The 16,341-nt window shown below is 38.3% G+C and overlaps 1 long non-coding RNA gene across 1 annotated transcript in view; it reads right to left on the bottom strand.

Annotated features, from left to right (window-relative positions):
• Nucleotides 1-211: 211 nt before the first annotated feature.
• LOC309844929 overlaps nt 212-16,341 on the bottom strand; it is a 433,552-nt gene continuing 417,422 nt past the window's right edge. The window contains exons 3-4 of the long non-coding RNA XR_014300967.1: nt 1,876-1,939; nt 212-444 (exon numbers count right to left, since the gene is read on the bottom strand). This is a non-coding gene — a long non-coding RNA (uncharacterized lncRNA). The remainder of the gene's footprint in view (nt 445-1,875; nt 1,940-16,341) is intronic.

The following is a 16,341-nucleotide window of genomic DNA, read 5'->3' as shown; positions in this document are numbered from 1 at the left end:
AATTGACAGCAAACCAGCAAATAAAGCAGGAAGCTTGGAGCAAATTCTTCCTCACGGCCCTCAGAAAGAAACAACTGCCAACACCATGATCTTGCCCTTCTCATTTCCAGAACCATGAGCCAGAGATTCTATCATTTAAGCCATGAAGGTCATGGTACCTTGTTTTGGCAGCCCTGGCAAACTAATACAGAAGCTACCAATAAGGTTGATATATTTGTCAAGAATGTTTTATTTATTTTTTTTTAGCAAAGAATATTTTAAATAAAAGTGGTCCACAAAAAACAAAATCTCTTATTATCATACACCTAAGGAGGAAATCTATAAGAACAGGCACATGGAAAGTCCAGGAATGTGCAGTTCCCAAGAACATCTTGATTCAGTCAGTTAAATGATGCTGTGGGGAGGGTGCTGCCATTTCCATGCCGATCGCTTCCCTGGCAAGTTCTGCAGAAATGAGAGAGAAGATGGGATCTCACCAGTCTAGGCTTCACAGAGCTCTGGCCAGCAAGGAGAGTTAAATAACCTCTCTTTTCCAGGACTCATATCAACACACATTTTATTTCCCATAGTACCCTGCATTATTTAATTATTACCCATTACTTTACTTATATTGACCCTTGGGAGATTACTTAACAAAAGAGGTCAATGGATGAAAATATGTGGAAAAGTTAAGGTTTATTAAGCGTGATTTCCCAACTTCCTATATGATCTGCTGTTATGGAGACAAATATGGAAAGTTTTATTTGAGAATGAAAATGAGGAAACATAAGGGATAAAGGAATAACAGGTCAGGCATGAATATGAATTTTTTCTTTACTTCAGTTATCATATTCTTGAAAGTATTTCCCTCAACAAGAGGGTGCTTTAATTATGGAAAACCTCTTATCAGAGGCTGGGAATCCTACATCCAGCCACTGAGCCATTGAAAAAAGAATGTAACTTTTTTAATCACCTATTCACTCTAATCAACTGAAAAAAAATTTTTTTTTAATTTTTTAAAAAATTTAGTTTTATAGTCTGATCTTAATATGCTAAGTTTTCTGTAATTTAAGTAGTAGAGGACCCCAAGGCTTGACAGCCATACTTTTCATAGTGCTTATGTGAGCTTTCTTGTTTTCAAATAATTTCCTTATTTAAATTTTAAATAAAAAATTACTCATTTTTAAAATAGTGTCTGGAACTTAACAGTCTTGGATGTTCCTTGCTGCACATTTTTAAGGCAGCAGTCATGAAAAAGAAAAGTTAAATTATTGACAGTACTATGATTCAGAGGTAACTATTATGAAGAGTTTCATGTATTCTATCCAAGTTGCTTTTTAAGAACTTACCTGTGTGGGGCGCCTGGGTGGCTCCATCAGTTAATTTTGACTCAGGACATGATCTCAGGGTCATGAGATGGAACCTTACATTTTAAGATTCTATCTCTGTGTCCCTCTCACTCTGTCGCCCCCCGTCCTTTGCAGGAGCATGCTCTCTCTCAATGAAACAAATAATAACAACAAAAAGAATATATCTGTGCAATTTAGGAAGTGGACATAATATTGCTTTATTCTTTAACCCATGTCTTAGCATCTGTTTGTATGTTTTTTATTTTAAAGTTGCATCAGACCAGTTTGTAAAGACGCGGGGAACTAATAATATATACCTGAGAAGAATTCGGTGGAAAAATGTATTTTGCAATTACTTTATCAGATTCAATTAAATGTGCAAGTCACCTTCCTTTAAATTAGAGAGTTGCTTATCTAATGTATTCCCATAAGAAATATATTCATGTGAATTAAATTATTTATTTTCAAAGGTCTTAAGGGTAAAAAAGTAACATATCTTATCAGGCGCACAAAGATAATGGGGAACTGATCAGGAGAGTATACTTACAAAGAAACATGGTAATCTTCAAACCAAAGTGACCACCAGAGCAGCCCAAGTGCGTCCACACACTCTGCACAAAGACAAGCAGATAGAATTGATACACATTTCAAAAGCACCTGATAAAATGAATGGCTGCTGACGCTACACAGTAACTTCTTCTGGGCAATACATTCTCTCTTAAATGAATAGCAATAGAGCCCTTTGAATATGACTACATCTGTCCATTTATGAAAAGAACATAGCTGTAATATAGATTAATTTTTAAAAAAGATTTTATTTATTCATTGGAGAGACAGAGTGAATAAAAGAGAGAGAGCATGAGCCCTGGTGGGGGTAGTGGGGAGAGGGAAAATCAGACTCCAGTGGAGCAGAGAGCCTGACACAGGACTCCCTTCAGAACTCCAGGATCATGACCTGAGCTAAAGGCAGACACTTGACTGAGCCACTCAGGTGCCCCTAGATGAATTTTTTAATGCAAAAAGAATATTACATTCCTGTTTCTGTATTTGAAGGCAGAGATTAAATGATACCTTTTTCGAAGGGCACTTACACACACCCACCTACCCACCCCCCTCAGGGATTGCTGAAACATAAAAGACAATTGAAATTTAATATAAGTTAATTGCAGAAATCATGTAGGTAGTCATAATTATATAGAAAATCACTTATATGCAGAAACCACGGATCGATATGGACAATCTATAATAGCTAATCCCTACTCTGATTACTTGTCAACACATAATAGTTTATTTATATGTTCTACTCAGCCACCTGCTGGAATCTGCATTGTACTTGTAGACATCCAAAGGAAAAATGTTCAGTGGCCACTCTATTCCTATAAGGAAATTATGTTCTGATGACAAAGCAATATATCACTGGCACTCTTTCAATCAAAGGAATCCATCTGAAACTCTCATCCGTTCATAATCAAAGAGCAACTGGCATGGCCAAAGGGATGTGTACTGAAACACACCAATGTCCCTGCAAGTGAATAAGAATGGCAAGTTAGGGGGAAACAGCAGCTTCTAGGACAGTACTTACAGGAAGTGGATTAAAATTTCAATAAAAGTGATAGATTCATGTGTTCTTACAGGAAAGAAAATGTAATGAGAGAAATTGCCCATCAGGCTTGAGTAAAGCAGGCTGGCACTTGTCCCTAAGAACTAGGATGTTTCAAGATTTTAAGATAAGGAAAAACAAGGATGCCTGGATGGCTCAGTAGGTTAAATCCTCTGCCTTCAGTTCAGGTCACGGTCTCAGGGTCCTGGGATCGAGCCCCGCATTGGCCTCCCTGCTCACTGGAGAACCTGTTTCCCTTCCTCTCTCTCTGCCTGCTTGTGATCTCTGTCAAATAAATAAATAAAACCTTTAAGAAAAAATAAGGAAAAACATTTTACTGCCCACTAAATAACCTGCATTGCTTCCAGAATCTAGTGTGTGCTCCCAAACTGTCCCCTATGTTTCATCGAGGTGAGCCACCCAGTTCTCTCAGGCCACAGAATTACTTCAGGAGCCAAGAAAATATTGTATTTTCTTTACTTCATTGCAGAAAGATGGGGAATATGGATTCAAAAGAGAGCAGGCAATTGTAGTATTTGTCCATTTTAACCTAAATTTTTTAACAAAAATCAAACTTTTCACTGATGCACAACATGGATAATGGATAATGAACAGAACAGTACAGAACACTCTGCATTCTCTCTTCAGTCCATAGCGCCCAGCCCCTCGGGTTGGATCAGAAGACTTGCCATCTAAAGATCAGAATTTCAAAAGAAACCTCATGTCCAAGAATGCTCCAGAAATAAAACAGTGATATTGAGTGAATGGCTTGTTTCTGAGTGAAAGCTATAAGAAAAAGAGGTGAGAAACTTATTTTTAAATTATATTTAACAGTTATTAAAGCATTTTCAAACTAATGACTTCCTTATAACTATGTCAACAACACAGACTAGCCAGAACTACTGATCCAAAGACCAAAAATCTAAGAGGTAATTCAGGAAATAGAAGAGATTTGAAAAATCTCTTCGTTATAACTATGCCATGAGCTAGTGAAACAGGTGTCATCACCACTTCAAAAACAAGGGAACTAAGACAGTGAGTATAAGTGAAATAACAAAGGCTCCTCTTTAGAAAATAGTAATACAGGGCGTCTGGATGGCTCATTGGGTTAAAGCTTCTGCCTTCGGCTCAGGTCATGATCTCAGGGTCCTGGGATCGAGTCCCACATCGGGCTCTCTGCTCAGTGGGGAGCCTGCTTTTTCCTCTCTCTCTGCCTGCCTCTCTGCCTACTTGTGATCTTATCTCTGTCAAATAAATAAATAAAATCTTAAAAAAAAAAAAAGTAATACAGTGAGGAGCACCCGGGTGGCTCAGTCAGTTGAGTGACCGCTCATGATTTTAGCTGAGGTTATGATCTCAAGGTCTTGAGATTGAGCTGTAGGTGGGTTCCACACTCAGCATGGAGTCTACTTGTCCCTCTCCCTCTGCTCTTCCCCCTGCTCTCTCTCTGTCTCAAATAAAGAAATCAAATCTTTAAAATAAATAGTAATACTGTGACACCAACCAAGATTCTCTTGAGTGTTTATATTATGTATTTTTACATATAATTATACAAACACCTTCTCTACCTCTTTAAAATGAAGTAACCCAGGTTGTATTGTATTGGTAAACAAATATTTTTTTATAAATTTTTTAAAGTTTTAGAAAAAATTTTCTATTAAAAGTCAGAAGAGGGGCGCCTGGGTGGCTCAGTGGGTTAAAGCCTCTGTCTTCAGCTCAGGTCATGATCCCAGGGTCCTGGGATCAAGCCCCGCATCGGGCTCTCTGCTCAGCAGGGAGCCTGCTTCCCTTCCTCTCTCTGCCTGCCTCTCTGCCTACTTGTGATCTCTGTCTTTCAAATAAATAAATAAAATCTTAAAAAAAAAAAAAGTCAGAAGATATTACTCCTCTGTTTTCCAATGTATCACATTCGTGATCACAAAGTGTAGTACAAATCGATTACTTGTACATTTATTAGAGACATGGATTGTTTCTCTGGAAATTTTTTACAATCTTTTATTATTTCTTATCTCTGCACTCTGAGAATCCGTGTTTTATCAACATGTGGTATTTTCTTCATTTACCCGACAGACCCCTGGTGGACTGTACAATTTAAAGATTTTTGTCTGTCTTCAACTATGAACAATTAATTCAGTTATTTCTTAGACAATATTCCCCTCATTTTTTTCTGATATTATTAGTTGGATATTCTACTTCCTGCATTAGTCTCTATAACTAAGACTCTATTCCCCTTTCATCAATCTTTGCATTCTGCATTCTACCACATATCTCCCTCTGTCCCCCTCATCAATGTGTGTGTGTGTGTGTGTGTGTGTGTGTGTGTGTGTGTGTGTTTTAATTTCAAAGGACTCTTTCCTGGTCTCTGACTGTTACCTTGTTACCTTTTGATAGCATTTGATCCTTATCTTATAAATTTGTCTGTGTATATGAGTTGGAATTTTTCAAATCTCTTCTATTTCCTGAATTACCTCTTAGATTTTTGGTCTTTTGGGGCAACAGTTCTGGCTGGTCTGTGTTATTGATTTTTCCCACTTGTCTAATTATATTTGGCCATTTAGTTATATTTTAAGAATTAAAAATTTGACTAATCTAAATAACAGGTACGTATTTCCTGTACAGTTATGTATATGTTTCTGTATTCAGCTGCACACCAAAATTAAGAGTTTGGCTGGACATGCTATGAAAATGAGTGTGGCCTATCAACATTTTATGCTTTGCTTCAGGTCTAAGTGGTCATGATAGTATTTGGAAAGCCACAGATGCCAGAATATCAAGGGTTTTATTTTAATTAAGGGTCTCAAAAACCACATCTACAGCCTTTTTAAGTTGGAGTTGAAACTTTAGTTAACATTACAAACAATTTTCAAGGATAAACAAATGCCTACAGCTATAATACATGTCCCATGGGTATAATTCTAGAACTTTGAACATTGGTTGGTAAATATCTTAGAAATCAGTCAAACTTTCAAAATTCTCTACAGTTCAGAAGTTCTCTACAGTTTTGTACATAATAATTATTCTCTCAATTAAGAAAGGAATGGACTTCAGGAAAGTATCAGTGTTCAGGTGGGGTTTTTTCAATTACGTGTTAGATTTCTATTGAACTGTGTGTACTTTACATGAAGATTATTGCTGGAAGCTCAAGCTAGTGAGACTCATAAAGAAGTAGCTCATCTCAGGACTGGTTTAGTGGTTAAAACTACTGACTGATATTTGGAAAGAGAGGCTGGTCTGTAGCCAAGAACAAAACTGAGACATAGGAAGAAGACCATTGAAATTTTGGGTAGTTAATGGTACATGCATTGAAGGAGAACTGTGGCACCTTCTGTGAAGGAATGACAAGTGGAAAGAATTGTCATTCTAATGGACTATGTATGGTTGGGGAGGATGTCATATGACAAGTCATTAGAAGTGAGCTGAAGGAAGGGGATGGTGGTAGGGAACCAGGGAAAAGCGAGGGAGTGAATGGGGTTGTCTGCAAGCTACTTCCACAGGACCGCAGTTTGGGTACCCTCCTTAGTCAAGCCTAAAAGAGATTAGAATACATCCCCCCCCCCCCAAACACTGGCATGAGTATTTCTGTTACTGACGTAACTGTCTTCAGGGGAGACCAAAGCAACACAGGATAGGGATCGGAGTATTACGGCAGGAAGGGAACAGGAGATGCAACAGGCTTTTTCATGACTAAAAATGTCTGTAATAGCTACATGATAGTAGTTGCTATGTGGAGATGAGTAAAAGAAATTTCTGACTAAAACAAATGTGAGGATTTTTCATAATGAAAGAACTGTCTCAAAATAGTAGTTTAAAAAGAGAGGAGGTGAAGCTCATTTTTTATGAGATTTATGACGTAAATGTGTGCAAAAACCTGGGTTTTTAACTTGACCCCTGTTTTGTGAAGAAGAGACTTTACTTAATTCATAGCACAGAGCAAACATATGCTAAAGTCGATGCAAAATGGTAAGTAAATTAAAAGGACAGCGTAAAAGAATCTTATTCAGAAGTGAAACCACAAGATAGGTTTTCATTGTGAATCCAGACAACAGTCTTCACAGTCCAAATAGTCCAGTAATGGCCAGAGCACATGATTGCTGGAGACTAAGCATGAGGTCCCACGCGCCCTTTCTGAACAGCAATCACAGGACCCAGATGCCAGCCTTTGAAAGACCTTTTGCTAGCAGCAGGATCTGACTCACTGGCAGGCTTTTCAAATTGTTTCCCTGGCAGCTTTGAACTTGCTTCTAAGTCAGTTATGTGATTAGACTCTTCAGGGAGCCTGGGTTTGCTTATCTTCCTCTATGCCATATCTTTGGACAATGCAGCTTCTCACAAAGGCAGGTAACTGTGTGGTTCCCATCAGTTTGGGTCACCAGTTTCCTCAGAGTGAATACCTATTTTGTTAAGCTAAATAAATAATCACAGTCATTTTTTCTGAATATACTTGCCTAAGCAAAAATCCCGAGGGGAAAGAGAAAGCTGGTTTGTACTGTTTTGATTCTGGGTGCCTGGTTTTTCTTCCTTTCTGTTCCCCATTCCTCCTCATCTTCTCTTTTCCTAACCACTTCCTCTAGGATCCTTCTGAAAAGTATGTTTTATGGTGGAATTAGGAAAGAAACAGAAGTTCAGAAGAGAAGATCCAAGAAGATTAAGAAGAGTCATTGGAAATGTCTTTCTAGTTTATATCATCATAGGTGTTTTCATCAGTGCATAGATCTTGAAGACAGATATGGTGTTCAAAAAAAAAGCTTGGATCATGTGAAATTAAGAAAGTCACCAAGAAATAACCCTTCCCAGTAATTATGTCAACTGGTAAAGTAACACCTCTAGGGACGATGTATTGCTTTGGACTTATACCCACACATGAGGAAATAGATGTGCTTATCTTTAGCAAGGTGCTGAGACATTCTCTCTATCAAACAAGAACATCTTCTCTCTACTTGTTAGAAGTATAAATGACAAAATTTGATTTATGCTGTAGTGACTTGGAAGGGAGATGCAAAGGCAACCTGAAAAAGAAGGTCTGAGAGTTTGCCAAAGAAACAAAATCGCACTGGTCTCTGACTGAGTAATTGACAGCACATGTGTTTCCTATCCTGTCCCTGTAACATTTCCTAGTCCATTTTCTGTAATCCATAGTTTTCTTCCTTATGATTATTTCGTGTGAATAGACATACACTATTCTAATTGTGTTACATGAAAGAATGATACAGCTTATATTATAGAACCTAAGAGTGATGCCGTATCATATATTGGGGATATGGGTTGTATGGCTATTTTTCCCATTGTTACAAATTCAAAATAGTACCCCAAGTCTGAACATGATAAAACACTTACTTAAAGTTTCATGTTGATGACATGATTAATTTATCATTGCTTTTATTAGTAAAAATGTTCTCTGCTTCCTCCAAAAAGGTTTTCTACATTTTAATGCCAGCGCATATTTGATTTATCCAAATATGAGTCACTGTGAAGTTAGCAATGAAATAATAATACCATGTCCTCTCCCTTCAGCTCTCTCCACTGTGGCACTGTGTGGCTTTTAGTTTTTCCTGTATATTTTGCTTTCTCTTCTCATCAGGCAAGAGTGTCTGCCTGGTTAGAGGTTGCTGTCACCGGGACTAGGGGGAAGCAGGTGTGTTCAACCTCGGGATGCTTCTTCCTTAGCCAAGGATACTGAGAAAATTACAAATGAGACAAGACTTGATCTTCAGCCAAGGGAGATGGCGCTCATCAATCTTAACCATGAGGCCATCCACTGCTAGAGTTCTCAGGTGGGCCAGCTTGAGAGAAAGTCAAACAGATTTTTCCCCTTTTTTCTCCCTCCTCCCTTTATTATTTTTGCTGGTATTGTAAGAAAAATTGGGTAGAGAAGGTAAATAATAGGTCCTCTATTCAACAAATCTACCTACTGACTCCCAGAGTCAAGCTTTCAGTGCTGTCACTGACTGGGAAAATTAATTGAGGGATTTTTAGTGTATGAAATACAAAATAAGTTTAACTTTTTTTTTTTTTTTTTTTTAAAGAAAACCTTACTTTATCCTTTGGCTTGAGAAGAGATCTGGCAATTGTCCTCTTGGAAAAAGAAGAGGGTTCAGACACTGACCCAACATTTCAACTTAGCATATTCTGAATTGACAGAGAATTAAATATTTAAATATAAGGTAGTAAATAAAAGCAAAAAAATTATGTTTTAGAAATATGGGAAAATATTGTTCTTTCATTTTCAAAAGAAAATTCCACCTCATTTCAGTGGTGACAACTTCAGCAACCAATTGTGTGAATAAAATCATGTTCCTTTTCTTCCATTTCTACCCTACCCAATATGCTTTAACCACTTTCCATTCTAGAACTTCTTTATTTTTAAGTATAGTTACAGTGCCCAGTTGCTCAGTTGCATCCAAACCTTGATAAATAAGTGAAGAACTCAAATTATCTTTGGTATTAATATCAAAAATGTATACATTGCTTTGCTTTTTCATCTTTCACACACACCATGTCATTTGAACCTCACATAGAGTACCCCGGGGAAGAGATTATCATTCAAGTCTCACAAATGTGGCAATACAGGTTGAGAGAGATTAGGTGACTTTCCCAAGGTTGTAAGTGATACTGCCGGCATCTAATGCTTTGTAGATCCAAAGTCAGAGGTCTCTAAACAGTGTGTTCCAGGATTTTGATCTCCTCAGCTTTTAGGCTGCCTGGCAGAGTTTAGGGGCCCCTAATCACCTAACCAGTTGTCTCCAGCTGTGAGAAACCCCATTCTTTACAACTGTGGATGATACACATATTGTCACTTTTTATATGCCCCATGCTAGGAAGATAGCTGGAGAGTATTGCTACAGGCTGTCAATGTTTCCTAGAAACATTTGCCTGCAGAGTTTAAATATTCTTCTAAATACATTCTAAGACTAAATTGTTAAATCTTATCAAGTGGACTCACCCAAAGTAAAATTCCTTCTTCAGACCACATACCAATTATCTCTTACTACTTTTCCAGAAGAGAACAGAGAAAAATGTGTATATATGTATGTATTTGTCAGGAAAAGAGAGTGAGAGACTGAGAGATGTAGATAACAGATGTAAACTGAGTTTGATGCTCTAAACCTGAGTCTGTCCAATTAGCTGCTTCCTTCTTAAGTTGAAGTTCAGCATTTCTCTGGAGGCTGTGACAATTACTGAGGTTCATTCCCACTGAACAGTAACAAAAAAAGATACTTTGAAATATTGTTTTGCCATTCACAGTTTACCAGGTGCATTTATATGTTTTTTTTCCTTCTCAGTTCTCACAACTACTTTTGGAATTAGCTCTTATAATGCCAGAGTTTCACAAGAGAAAGTGTTTCTGATACACAATTCCTTCTCCAATTACTTTTTCTGACTTGCTATGTCATTTCTGTCAGACTGATTATTCCACAAATATTTACCATTTGGTTGTCCTTGTAATAACCCATGAAATTCTCGAGATGCCTATTGTTTTCTCTTTCTTTTTTTTTTTTTAAGATTTTATTTATTTATTTGACAGAGAGAAATCACAAGTAGATGGAGAGGCAGGCAGAGAGAGAGAGAGAGAGAGAGGGAAGCAGGCTCCCTGCTGAGCAGAGAGCCCGATGCGGGACTCAATTCCAGGACCCTGAGATCATGACCTGAGCCAAAGGCAGCGGCTTAACCCACTGAGCCACCCAGGCACCCTGTTTTCTCTTTCTTTGAGGGGTATCCTGAGATCTTTAGATAGGGTCACAAGTTCCCCGTCTCTCCAGACCTTTAGGGTCCTCACACCCCACCTACAGTAAATGGTTTTAGAGTGTATTACAGTTACCAGCGTAAGGATAACTTATTATTGCCGAACCATTAAGAGACATAATTTCTACCAAGGGAAGAAGATGGTCATTTTCATTACAGAAAGTCTTCATTATTGGCATCTCTTTACTTGCCATGAGTTGCTGGTGGTTGCCCTTAATGTTAGAAGCTACTAAGCTCGCAACTATGCAGGAGGAGTCAACAGCATCGGGTGCGAGCTGTGAAGCCAGAAAATCACATGAACAGATTCAGAACCGCAGACTGCTTTATCTACTGCCAGGACATTCTGACTTTCAGCAGAAAGAGTACCACCATTTACTCCACGGCCCCAAAGTCACACGCAATCCCCATTCTCACATAAATATTTCATATTAGAGAAACCCCTTCAGAGCCCCAGAGCTCACACAAGCTTCTTTCAAAGTGACAGATGACCCTCTGGCCCACAGAGACAGATTTCATGGACTGCCTCAGTGTTAAGTTTCGGACAGAGCATTCTGTGATGAATTTCACAATAGTTATTTTGCAGCTCACAAGGCTGATAGCCAGACAGCGGTGAGCAGCTTTGACATCAAATTCCTAGCCTTGGGTTCAGCAGTCCGGACAGCAATCTAGTTGAATGTCTCGTAGACATCTTCCCCGCCTTGGTGGCTGGTAGGTGGCAGATCATTAACTTGCCAACCTGATAAACACGGGGAACGATCATCCGAGGACTGCCTGAGATTTGGAATAGCGTATTTTTAATTTAGTTAGGGACTTTTAAGAGCAACTATTGGAACTGACCATGATACTAAGACGTTAAGAGCGCTGACCTAGAAACACCAACAGCCTCAAGTCAGTTCTCTAACCCAAATGTCTCTATTCCCTGGCAAAAGTCAAGAGCCTTGGCTTTCATAAGTCTGTACCTTCGGCACTCCCAGCACACTCAGCGTCGGATAGGCACGCACACCGTACCCCACCAGACCCCAGGGAAGGGGAGCCAATGAATCAGTGTTCACTAAGCCTTTTCCTATTGTATTCACCTGTTGCCTCATTCTTTTTTTTTTTTTATTCAGTCCTCAGTATTTATTTAGCCTCTATGATATGTCAGTGTCTCAAGCACTGACTATCAAGGGGCAAATAATATAAAACCAAGTTCCAGTAGCAGTCACAGAATTGGGAATCCTACAGTCTAGTGGAACCCTGGTGAGTGTGTGTGCGTGTGTGCATCTGTGTGTGTTTGTGCACATAAAAGTGTTTGAAAATGATACTAATAGGTCCCAACAGGCCAGATAATGTTGGGCTTTATATGCCATAGATGAGAAATGTCTGGACTTTTCTAAGTTTGGGAGCTAATGAAGGGATTTGAGCAGAAGTATAACATTACACTGATTTTGCAGAAATATCCCTTTGGCCACACTGGAGAAAGGGAAAGCATAGAGGCAGAAAAAGACCCATGGGGAGTTTGAGAGCGCTGAGGGTACTTAGGACTCAAGTGAGAGTGGCAGAGGTGACCGGAAGCTGACCAATTCTGAACCAATTTTGAAACGAGACCTGAGAGGAGCGAATAACGGGTTTGTTATTGCCTTGTGAAAGGCTCCTAAATTGTTGGTCTAAACTGCTGGATGGCTGGTGTCATTTTCTGAGATTAGGAGAACTGGAAGGAGCAGCAGCCAGGAATTCTGTGTCAGCTTCAGAATTATGGGCTTTTAGGTCTCCGGTGGAAGGATCACACTGGCAGTTGGTCAGAGAGATGTTGGGAATGATCTCACAATGAAAGATTGATCCTTCTGCCACACAGGTGATATTTAAAGGGAAGGGATTAGGTAAAATCACTTATGGAATGAAAGACAGTAGAAGAGAGGCCCGAGGCCTGAACTTTGGAGAACTCCAACCATGAGGACCAATGAAGAAGATGACATACCAGAGGAGACAGAGAGAGACAAAATGAAGTGGGAGGAGCACTAGGATAGTGTTTCTTATTCATATTCTTGTCAGTCACAGGAATCACTGTGGGAAGAACACGGCTGTGTTATGGGCAGGACGAAGTTACCGTAGTTCATCTAGTCTAAAATGCACTTTCTTGGGAACATTTTACATCTCTGAAATCAAACGCATTTTATAATTGATGGCAGCTCCATACTGTGTCACAGTTTAATTGGCTGATCTGATCTTTAGTATCAATAAATAGAATAATACACCTTGCAACTAATTGATGCTGTTTTAGATTTAATGAAATTTATTCTGATGACTATACAACAGAGCACACACATGGAGAAATTAATATAACTCCTCTCTGTCACACACACATACACATCATTAAGTACATTAAGAATTTGAATACTCTTTCCTAGCAATTCTTGAGGATCTAATAAGGCAATTCTATTTTCTTAACATAAAATAATAGGAAATGAATGATATCATTCATTTTCAAATATCACATGTAGGGATCTACATGCGATATTTGAAAAGGAGGATACTCTTAAGTTACATTGTGTATTATCTACATATTTATTATTACATGCCAAATCTATAATTTGATGATGAATATATTACATTCAAGTTACAAATCCATCCAATGATAATTCATTTCCTCAATCCATCAAGCAAAAGAATTTGAAATATTCTTTTAAGTTTCACAATGAATAATAATTTGATAGAAAGCAATAGAATACTTTCCAAATTTCTATAAATAAAGGAAAACTGTGGCCATGAAAGAACGCTAGCAATTAAGAATTGCTTTTTATTTTTTTTTAAGAATTTGTTTATTTTACAGAGAGAGAGCACAAGTAGGGGAGGCAGCAGAGAGAGAGGGAGAAGCAGGCCCCCAGCCCGCTGAGCAGGGAGCCTAATGCAAGGCTCCATCCCAGGACCCTGGGATTATGACCCAAGCCTAAAGCAGACACTTAATGGGCTGAGCCAACCAGGTGCCTCAAGAATTGCTTTTTATAGTAAAAATTGACACCAAAGTTTATTTTAAATTATACAGCCATCCAAAGTTCTTGTGTAACTTGGAGGAGCAAACAACTCATTATTTTACCAGAGTATTGAGTTGTTACAGTGCATATAGTCATTGTACAGTAGCTATGCAGGAATTGTTTTTGTAGTCTAGCAAACTGATATTAAATATTGAAAATAATATCGAGGTTAAATATTGAAAAAGTCATCAGCAAATATGCTAGGTGTATGGATATGGAGTGTACCAATGTATGCAGCCTATCACTGTTACTGATAATTTTTAAATGATGGTAATCAAATAGAGTATTGCTTGATCGGAACTGTTTTATAATTTTTGTATAGGTTGTTTTAATCACCTTATTAAGTTGTTATTCTGTTTTAAAGATGAAGATGTACTATTATTCTGACTTAACATTTTGTAAACAAGTATTCATGTCAGTGTCGCTAGGTTGTTCAGCTGCAGTAATGAGTCAAAGATCAATTAAGCACAAACCCCATAATGGATCAAGGCACAAAGATTTTTCTCCCCCAAATCCATTTGAATTTAGAAAGAGACAGCCTGTTTCAATCTGTCTTCTGAAACGCAAGGTCAGCAGACTGAGGATATCGGCTGCCACTCTTTAGACATCTTCAATCAATCAACCTTGATTGGCCATACAGTTGGATTTTAGAGTTAAGAAAATGGCGTTTCTCACCTCCTCTGCTAATGCTTGAGATGAAAGTAAAATGCATCTTGATTTCAAGTTTTAAAACAAAAGGTGAAGTCAAGTTTTCATGTATTATTCAAGCCTTGTCTATAAGATACATAAACTCTTCAAGTTAAAACATATTTCAATGAAGAACCAGGTTGCCTTATTTTCCTTTGAAAATGGAATTAAAAAATAACTGTAATGCAAATATAACTTAAAAATATGTATCCCACAGAATCCTTTATTTTTTGCCCAAACATCATATTTATATCTAAAGGGAAAATGAGTTCTTGCTAATGAGATGATATAGAAAAATAGCTTGTAGTTTGTGTTTCCCCAGTGATCATGAAGGTGATTTGCATTTCAGAGAGTGGAATGTTCTTGTGTATTAGAAGAGCTATAGGTTCAAATAAGACTCAGACAATCTGTCTACAAAGAGAAAGCTCAGCAGGACAATGCAAGTACAACCATCCGGAACTCTTGGAGTCATGCTTATACAATGCCTGAAATTGGAAATGGGTCACTTTGTTGAAGTTGGAGTGTGAGGGTATATAAGAGGGTTTTTGTTTAATTTGGTGATGTTTTCTTCCATGCCTAGATTTAGTTTATGAAAAGGTTATGCAAGTTAGCACTGAACATGACAGCGTCATCTCCTTCTGCTCATTCCCTCTTTTCTTCTCTGGTGTTTTGTACACCTCCCCCCCCCCCCGCCCCACCCCCACCCACCATGGGCATGGTCTTGGCCTTCTTATACCTCAAGTTAACATAACCTACTAACATATTCTCTCTGAGTGGACTGATGTTCTTTTGCTTGAAACAGTTGGCTTCCCTCACCTCTCCACTTACACTTGTGAAGATTTGTCTTCAGCATATTCCCCAGAAGTATAATACACAATCTTTTGTAGTCCACATTTGTATTGAAAAACTTGATGTTTCATATTTCTCCAAAAAAAAAAAAAATCAAACAAACATAGTTTCTGCTTCCAGACTTTGTTTCTGCCAAAGGTGGGTTCTATTATTTGTCCACACATGTTGACCACTTACTTCTAAGTGTTGTTAAAGGTGCCATATTTATAGTTTTGGAAACCCTACTTGTTGGAGACAACTTTGCCCATGCCTTCTTTATGGGTAATTCCTAAAACACATAGCTGCAGTTTGCACGTCTTCAAAAATTTCTTCCAGATGTTTCTTCATGGCTTCTACACAGCAGATTCAGATTCAGATTTTTCCTATGAATCAGTTTCTAAAATTATAAGCTGTGAGGACCTGAGGAGGAATCTAGAGTCCCTATTCCCTAAGATGCTATAGAAAAGCACACTTCTCTTTCCCAGCATCACACACAAAATTAATAATCTGAAGTGGCAACATGATGACAAGGACCCAAATAAGTCCGCACAAGTTCTGTTATGTCTGTTTGGCAAAGTAAGGGAAATCTTCTATGTCCACAGTTTTACAGTGTTATTTTTATAGAAAAAAAAATCACTTTTGGTTGTAATGCTAAGAAGGATTGAGCAGTGAGACTATGATCAGTATTAAAAAAGAAAAATGGAAAACAGTCTGGCATTAGGCATCAATATGGGGTCAAAATCACACCAATCTCACTCTGGAAGAAAACATAAAGCAATCAGGAGGGCCAAATGAGGATAACATGTAATAATGAGAAACACTGGGAAGTAGACTCAGATCCACTATGCAGAAGGCAGCAAGGATAGCTTCAAAGGTTGAAGAAAATCAGGAGGAAGATAGGATAGGCATTAGCTAAGAGAAGGGGGCCTAGGAGCTCTGACCCCAATGACCTACTTTATCTCCACCTTGCTTCTTGGAGAGTCCAGGTCACTTGGGATCTAATAGCTTATGGCCCCATAAAACTACGATTGTCTCATAGAAAACACTGAATGCAATAAGAGCTCTCCCATCATTTCCGAAGGTTTGCTGTCAAATGGCTCTCTTTCAGGTTACTGGCCACTGATTTTAGCCATTAAGTTATTAAATG

The sequence above is a fragment of the Mustela nivalis genome, assembly GCF_964662115.1.
Source record: "Mustela nivalis genome assembly, chromosome: 12".
NCBI classification, from domain to species: Eukaryota; Metazoa; Chordata; class Mammalia; order Carnivora; family Mustelidae; genus Mustela; species Mustela nivalis.
This window is presented reverse-complemented; position numbering and strand designations above follow the sequence as displayed.